The sequence below is a fragment of the Carettochelys insculpta genome, unplaced genomic scaffold, assembly GCF_033958435.1.
Source record: "Carettochelys insculpta isolate YL-2023 unplaced genomic scaffold, ASM3395843v1 scaffold_0123, whole genome shotgun sequence".
NCBI classification, from domain to species: Eukaryota; Metazoa; Chordata; order Testudines; family Carettochelyidae; genus Carettochelys; species Carettochelys insculpta.
The window spans coordinates 7501-15000 of record NW_027439160.1 but is presented as its reverse complement, the minus strand read 5'-3'; the positions used below and the strand labels follow the sequence as shown (position 1 = coordinate 15000).

Sequence of the window (7500 nt, the reverse complement as noted above, 5' to 3'; positions counted from 1 at the left end):
GACCTGGTGGCCGATTCGCTCCCCGGGCACCAGGTCAACCTCCGCTGCTTTCAGCGGGGGTTGACCTGGTGGCCCATTCGCTCCCCGGGCACCAGGTCAACCTCCGTTGCTTTCAGCGGGGGTTGACCTGGTGGCCGATTCGCTCCCCGGGCACCAGGTCAACCTCCGGTGCTTTCAGCGGGGGTTGACCTGGTGGCCGATTCCCTCCCCGGGCACCAGGTCAACCTCCGGTGCTTTCAGCGGGGGTTGACCTGGTGGCCGATTCCCTTCCCGGGCACCAGGTCAACCTCCGGTGCTTTCAGCGGGGGTTGACCTGGTGGCCGATTCCCTCCCCGGGCACCAGGTCAACCTCCGGTGCTTTCAGCGGGGGTTGACCTGGTGGCCGATTCGCTCCCCGGGCACCAGGTCAACCTCCGCTGCTTTCAGCGGGGGTTGACCTGGTGGCCCATTCGCTCCCCGGGCACCAGGTCAACCGCACCCTTTTTCGGCCGCCTTCGCCTCCAAATTTTTCCCCCCGTTTCCTTGCCCACTCCTCGGTCACTTCATACGCCCTCCCCCTTACATCCACCGTACGCAACACCTCCACCGGGCTTAATAGTCCACAACCGGGACCCAGGGCCTTCCCCGCTCTCAACAACCTCCACCCACGGTCCCCCTCCACCGGGCTTAATAGTCCACAACCGGGTCCCAGGGCCTTCCCCGCTCTCAACAACCTCCACCCACGGTCCCCCTCCACCGGGCTTAATAGTCCACAACCGAGACCCAGGGCCTTCCCCGCTCTCAACAACCTCCACCCACGGTCCCCCTCCACCGGGCTTAATAGTCCACAACCGGGTCCCAGGGCCTTCCCCGCTCTCAACAACCTCCACCCACGGTCCCCCTCCACCGGGCTTAATAGTCCACAACCGGGACCCAGGGCCTTCCCCGCTCTCAACAACCTCCACCCACGGTCCCCCTCCACCGGGCTTAATAGTCCACAACCGGGTCCCAGGGCCTTCCCCGCTCTCAACAACCTCCACCCACGGTCCCCCTCCACCGGGCTTAATAGTCCACAACCGAGACCCAGGGCCTTCCCCGCTCTCAACAACCTCCACCCACGGTCCCCCTCCACCGGGCTTAATAGTCCACAACCGGGTCCCAGGGCCTTCCCCGCTCTCAACAACCTCCACCCACGGTCCCCCTCCACCGGGCTTAATAGTCCACAACCGGGACCCAGGGCCTTCCCCGCTCTCAACAACCTCCACCCACGGTCCCCCTCCACCGGGCTTAATAGTCCACAACCGGGACCCAGGGCCTTCCCCGCTCTCAACAACCTCCACCCACGGTCCCCCTCCACCGGGCTTAATAGTCCACAACCGGGTCCCAGGGCCTTCCCCGCTCTCAACAACCTCCACCCACGGTCCCCCTCCACCGGGCTTAATAGTCCACAACCGGGACCCAGGGCCTTCCCCGCTCTCAACAACCTCCACCCACGGTCCCCCTCCACCGGGCTTAATAGTCCACAACCGGGTCCCAGGGCCTTCCCCGCTCTCAACAACCTCCACCCACGGTCCCCCTCCACCGGGCTTAATAGTCCACAACCGAGACCCAGGGCCTTCCCCGCTCTCAACAACCTCCACCCACGGTCCCCCTCCACCGGGCTTAATAGTCCACAACCGGGTCCCAGGGCCTTCCCCGCTCTCAACAACCTCCACCCACGGTCCCCCTCCACCGGGCTTAATAGTCCACAACCGGGACCCAGGGCCTTCCCCGCTCTCAACAACCTCCACCCACGGTCCCCCTCCACCGGGCTTAATAGTCCACAACCGAGACCCAGGGCCTTCCCCGCTCTCAACAACCTCCACCCACGGTCCCCCTCCACCGGGCTTAATAGTCCACAACCGGGACCCAGGGCCTTCCCCGCTCTCAACAACCTCCCCCCACGGTCCCCCTCCACCGGGCTTAATAGTCCACAACCGAGACCCAGGGCCTTCCCCGCTCTCAACAACCTCCACCCACGGTCCCCCTCCACCGGGCTTAATAGTCCACAACCGGGACCCAGGGCCTTCCCCGCTCTCAACAACCTCCACCCACGGTCCCCCTCCACCGGGCTTAATAGTCCACAACCGAGACCCAGGGCCTTCCCCGCTCTCAACAACCTCCACCCACGGTCCCCCTCCACCGGGCTTAATAGTCCACAACCGGGACCCAGGGCCTTCCCCGCTCTCAACAACCTCCCCCCACGGTCCCCCTCCACCGGGCTTAATAGTCCACAACCGAGACCCAGGGCCTTCCCCGCTCTCAACAACCTCCACCCACGGTCCCCCAAGACGCACGTTCCAAGCCTTAACCCTCAGACCATCCACCCCCCGGGCGGGACCCCACACCCACCTGACCCCAACTCACTCCCACCAAAAACACCACCACCGCCACCGCCTCAACGGCCTGCCCCACCCAGCACTCCCACACACACACCTGCCCCACCAACGCTCCACACACGCTTTCTTCCCTCTCCCCGACCCGACCCAAGCCATCGCACCGCACCGGGTGAGGGCCTAAGCTTCCTCGCCCGCCCCCCCGCCCCCGACACGCAGGCAGGCAGAGGGAAAGGCCTCAGCGCCCCCCAGGACCGTCGCGCCGCCTTGGCCTCACGGCTTCCCTGCTCCCGCACGGCAGACACACGCCCCGCTCTACCCCCGCTGGGGCCAAAAGCTGCCTACGGCACCTGGGATTCCCAGGCGGTCACCCATCCAGGTACTAGCCAGGCCCGGGACGGTTTACCTTCCGAGATCGGACGAGATCGGGGGCATTCGGTCCGGTATGGCCGTAGGCCCCCGCCTCCCCGGGCTTTAGCGTCAGCAGCCTGGCCTCAGTCAGCCGGGCCCAAACAATTAACCCGGAGGCCGGGCCGAGGGAAAACTTCCTCCGAGCCGGCCCAAGGGGAAGGGAGGACGAGGACGCCGGGCCCGGGAGGTGACAGGACGTGCACGTCAGACCCGGGAAGCTGTGCGCCCCGAGGTTAACCCCCGGGCCGGGGCGGGGAGAGAAAAATGTTCTAAGTCCGGTAGGGACAGCAGGTCAACCCCGGTCCGAGGCGGGGAGAGAAATTTTCCAAGTCCGGCAGGGACAGCAGGTCAACCCCGGCCGCCGTAGCAGAGGTTGACCTGGTGTCCGATTCGCTCCCCGGGCACCAGGTCAACCTCGGGCGCTTTAGCGGAGGTTGACCTGGTGTCCGATTCGCTCCCCGGGCACCAGGTCAACCTCGGGCGCCTTAGCAGAGGTTGACCTGGTGTCCGATTCGCTCCCCGGGCACCAGGTAAACCGTGGCCGCTTTCAGCGGAGGTTGACCTGGTGGCCGATCCCCTCCTCGGGCTCCAAGTCCGGCAGGGACAGCAGGTGAACCCCGGCCGCTTTAGCAGAGGTTGACCTGGTGTCCGATTCGCTCCCCGGGCACCAGGTAAACCGTGGCCGCTTTCAGCGGAGGTTGACCTGGTGGCCGATCCCCTCCTCGGGCTCCAAGTCCGGCAGGGACAGCAGGTCAACCCCGGCCGCTTTAGCAGAGGTTGACCTGGTGTCCGATTCGCTCCCCGGGCACCAGGTAAACCGTGGCCGCTTTCAGCGGAGGTTGACCTGGTGGCCGATCCCCTCCTCGGGCTCCAAGTCCGGCAGGGACAACAGGTCAACCCCGGTTCCGGGCGGGGAGAGAAAAATTTTCTAAGTCCGGCAGGGACAGCAGGTCAACCCCGGCCGCCGTAGCAGAGGTTGACCTGGTGTCCGATTCGCTCCCCGGGCACCAGGTCAACCTCGGGCGCCTTAGCAGAGGTTGACCTGGTGTCCGATTCGCTCCCCGGGCACCAGGTAAACCGTGGCCGCTTTCAGCGGAGGTTGACCTGGTGGCCGATCCCCTCCTCGGGCTCCAAGTCCGGCAGGGACAGCAGGTGAACCCCGGCCGCTTTAGCAGAGGTTGACCTGGTGTCCGATTCGCTCCCCGGGCACCAGGTAAACCGTGGCCGCTTTCAGCGGAGGTTGACCTGGTGGCCGATCCCCTCCTCGGGCTCCAAGTCCGGCACGGACAGCAGGTCAACCCCGGCCGCTTTAGCAGAGGTTGACCTGGTGTCCGATTCGCTCCCCGGGCACCAGGTAAACCGTGGCCGCTTTCAGCGGAGGTTGACCTGGTGGCCGATCCCCTCCTCGGGCTCCAAGTCCGGCAGGGACAGCAGGTCAACCCCGGCCGCTTTAGCAGAGGTTGACCTGGTGTCCGATTCGCTCCCCGGGCACCAGGTAAACCGTGGCCGCTTTCAGCGGAGGTTGACCTGGTGGCCGATCCCCTCCTCGGGCTCCAAGTCCGGCAGGGACAACAGGTCAACCCCGGTTCCGGGCGGGGAGAGAAAAATTTTCTAAGTCCGGCAGGGACAGCAGGTCAACCCCGGCCGCCGTAGCAGAGGTTGACCTGGTGTCCGATTCGCTCCCCGGGCACCAGGTCAACCTCGGGCGCCTTAGCAGAGGTTGACCTGGTGTCCGATTCGCTCCCCGGGCACCAGGTAAACCGTGGCCGCTTTCAGCGGAGGTTGACCTGGTGGCCGATCCCCTCCTCGGGCTCCAAGTCCGGCAGGGACAGCAGGTGAACCCCGGCCGCTTTAGGAGAGGTTGACCTGGTGTCCGATTCGCTCCCCGGGCACCAGGTAAACCGTGGCCGCTTTCAGCGGAGGTTGACCTGGTGGCCGATCCCCTCCTCGGGCTCCAAGTCCGGCACGGACAGCAGGTCAACCCCGGCCGCTTTAGCAGAGGTTGACCTGGTGTCCGATTCGCTCCCCGGGCACCAGGTAAACCGTGGCCGCTTTCAGCGGAGGTTGACCTGGTGGCCGATCCCCTCCTCGGGCTCCAAGTCCGGCAGGGACAGCAGGTCAACCCCGGCCGCTTCAGCTGAGGTTGACCTGGTGTCCGATTCGCTCCCCGGGCACCAGGTAAACCGTGGCCGCTTTCAGCGGAGGTTGACCTGGTGGCCGATCCCCTCCTGGGGCTCCAAGTCCGGCAGGGACAACAGGTCAACCCCGGTCCCAGGCGGGAGAGAAAAATTTTCTAAGTCCGGCAGGGACAACAGGTCAACCCCGGTTCCGAGCGGGAGAGAAAAATTTTCTAAGTCCGGCAGGGACAACAGGTCAACCCCGGTCCCAGGCGGCAGAGAAAAATTTTCTAAGTCCGGCAGGGACAACAGGTCAACCCCGGTCCCAGGCGGGAGAGAAAAAATTTCTAAGTCCGGCAGGGACAACAGGTCAACCCCGGTCCCAGGCTGGAGAGAAAAATTTTCTAAGTCCGGCAGGGACAGCAGGTCAACCCCGGCCGCTTTAGCAGAGGTTGACCTGGTGTCCGATTCGCTCCCCGGGCACCAGGTCAACCTCTGGCGCTTTAGCAGAGGTTGACCTGGTGTCAGATTCGCTCCCCGGGCACCAGGTCAACCTCGGTCGCTTTAGCAGAGGTTGACCTGGTGTCCGATTCGCTCCCCGGGCACCAGGTAAACCGTGGCCGCTTTCAGCGGAGGTTGACCTGGTGGCCGATCCCCTCCTGGGGCTCCAAGTCCGGCAGGGACAGCAGGTCAACCCCGGTCCCAGGCGGGGAGAGAAAAAATTTCTAAGTCCGGCAGGGACAACAGGTCAACCCCGGTCCCAGGCTGGAGAGAAAAATTTTCCAAGTCCGGCAGGGACAGCAGGTCAACCCCGGCCGCTTCAGCTGAGGTTGACCTGGTGTCCGATTCGCTCCCCGGGCACCAGGTAAACCGTGGCCGCTTTCAGCGGAGGTTTACCTGGTGGCCGATCCCCTCCTCGGGCTCCAAGTCCGGCAGGGACAACAGGTCAACCCCGGTCCCAGGCGGGAGAGAAAAATTTTCTAAGTCCGGCAGGGACAACAGGTCAACCCCGGTTCCGAGCGGGAGAGAAAAATTTTCTAAGTCCGGCAGGGACAACAGGTCAACCCCGGTCCCAGGCGGCAGAGAAAAAATTTCTAAGTCCGGCAGGGACAACAGGTCAACCCCGGTACCGGGCGGGAGAGAAAAAATTTCTAAGTCCGGCAGGGACAACAGGTCAACCCCGGTCCCAGGCGGCAGAGAAAAAATTTCTAAGTCCGGCAGGGACAACAGGTCAACCCCGGTCCCGGGCGGGAGAGAAAAATTTTCTAAGTCCGGCAGGGACAACAGGTCAACCCCGGTCCCAGGCGGCAGAGAAAAAATTTCTAAGTCCGGCAGGGACAACAGGTCAACCCCGGTCCCAGGCGGGAGAGAAAAATTTTCTAAGTCCGGCAGGGACAACAGGTCAACCCCGGTCCCAGGCGGCAGAGAAAAAATTTCTAAGTCCGGCAGGGACAACAGGTCAACCCCGGTACCGGGCGGGAGAGAAAAAATTTCTAAGTCCGGCAGGGACAACAGGTCAACCCCGGTCCCAGGCTGGAGAGAAAAAATTTCTAAGTCCGGCAGGGACAACAGGTCAACCCCGGTCCCAGGCGGCAGAGAAAAAATTTCTAAGTCCGGCAGGGACAACAGGTCAACCCCGGTCCCAGGCGGCAGAGAAAAAATTTCTAAGTCCGGCAGGGACAACAGGTCAACCCCGGTCCCAGGCGGCAGAGAAAAAATTTCTAAGTCCGGCAGGGACAACAGGTCAACCCCGGTCCCAGGCGGGAGAGAAAAATTTTCTAAGTCCGGCAGGGACAACAGGTCAACCCCGGTCCCAGGCGGCAGAGAAAAATTTTCTAAGTCCGGCAGGGACAACAGGTCAACCCCGGTCCCAGGCGGCAGAGAAAAAATTTCTAAGTCCGGCAGGGACAACAGGTCAACCCCGGTCCCAGGCTGGAGAGAAAAAATTTCTAAGTCCGGCAGGGACAACAGGTCAACCCCGGTCCCAGGCGGGAGAGAAAAAATTTCTAAGTCCGGCAGGGACAACAGGTCAACCCCGGTCCCGGGCTGGAGAGAAAAATTTTCTAAGTCCGGCAGGGACAACAGGTCAACCCCGGTCCCGGGCTGGAGAGAAAAAATTTCTAAGTCCGGCAGGGACAACAGGTCAACCCCGGTCCCAGGCGGGAGAGAAAAAATTTCTAAGTCCGGCAGGGACAACAGGTCAACCCCGGTCCCAGGCGGCAGAGAAAAATTTTCTAAGTCCGGCAGGGACAACAGGTCAACCCCGGTCCCAGGCTGGAGAGAAAAAATTTCTAAGTCCGGCAGGGACAACAGGTCAACCCCGGTCCCAGGCGGGAGAGAAAAAATTTCTAAGTCCGGCAGGGACAACAGGTCAACCCCGGTCCCGGGCTGGAGAGAAAAATTTTCTAAGTCCGGCAGGGACAACAGGTCAACCCCGGCCGCTTTAGCGGAGGTTGACCTGGTGTCCGATTCGGTCCCCGGACACCAGGTCAACCTCTGGCGCTTTCAGCGAGGTTGACCTGGTGGCCGGCTGAGCTCTGGAAGTCCGAATGGGGTTGAATTTGACCCGTGCAGCCGACCTAGAGTTCCAGGCGGTCGGCCGCTTTTGTGAGTCGTTC

General features: G+C 63.2%; 1 non-coding gene across 1 annotated transcript; it reads right to left on the bottom strand.

The window, feature by feature from the left end:
• Nucleotides 1-2692: 2692 nt before the first annotated feature.
• LOC142006750 (5S ribosomal RNA) lies at nt 2693-2811 on the bottom strand. The gene has a single exon (XR_012643792.1). It is a non-coding gene; the product is annotated as a 5S ribosomal RNA (ribosomal RNA).
• Nucleotides 2812-7500: the final 4689 nt, after the last annotated feature.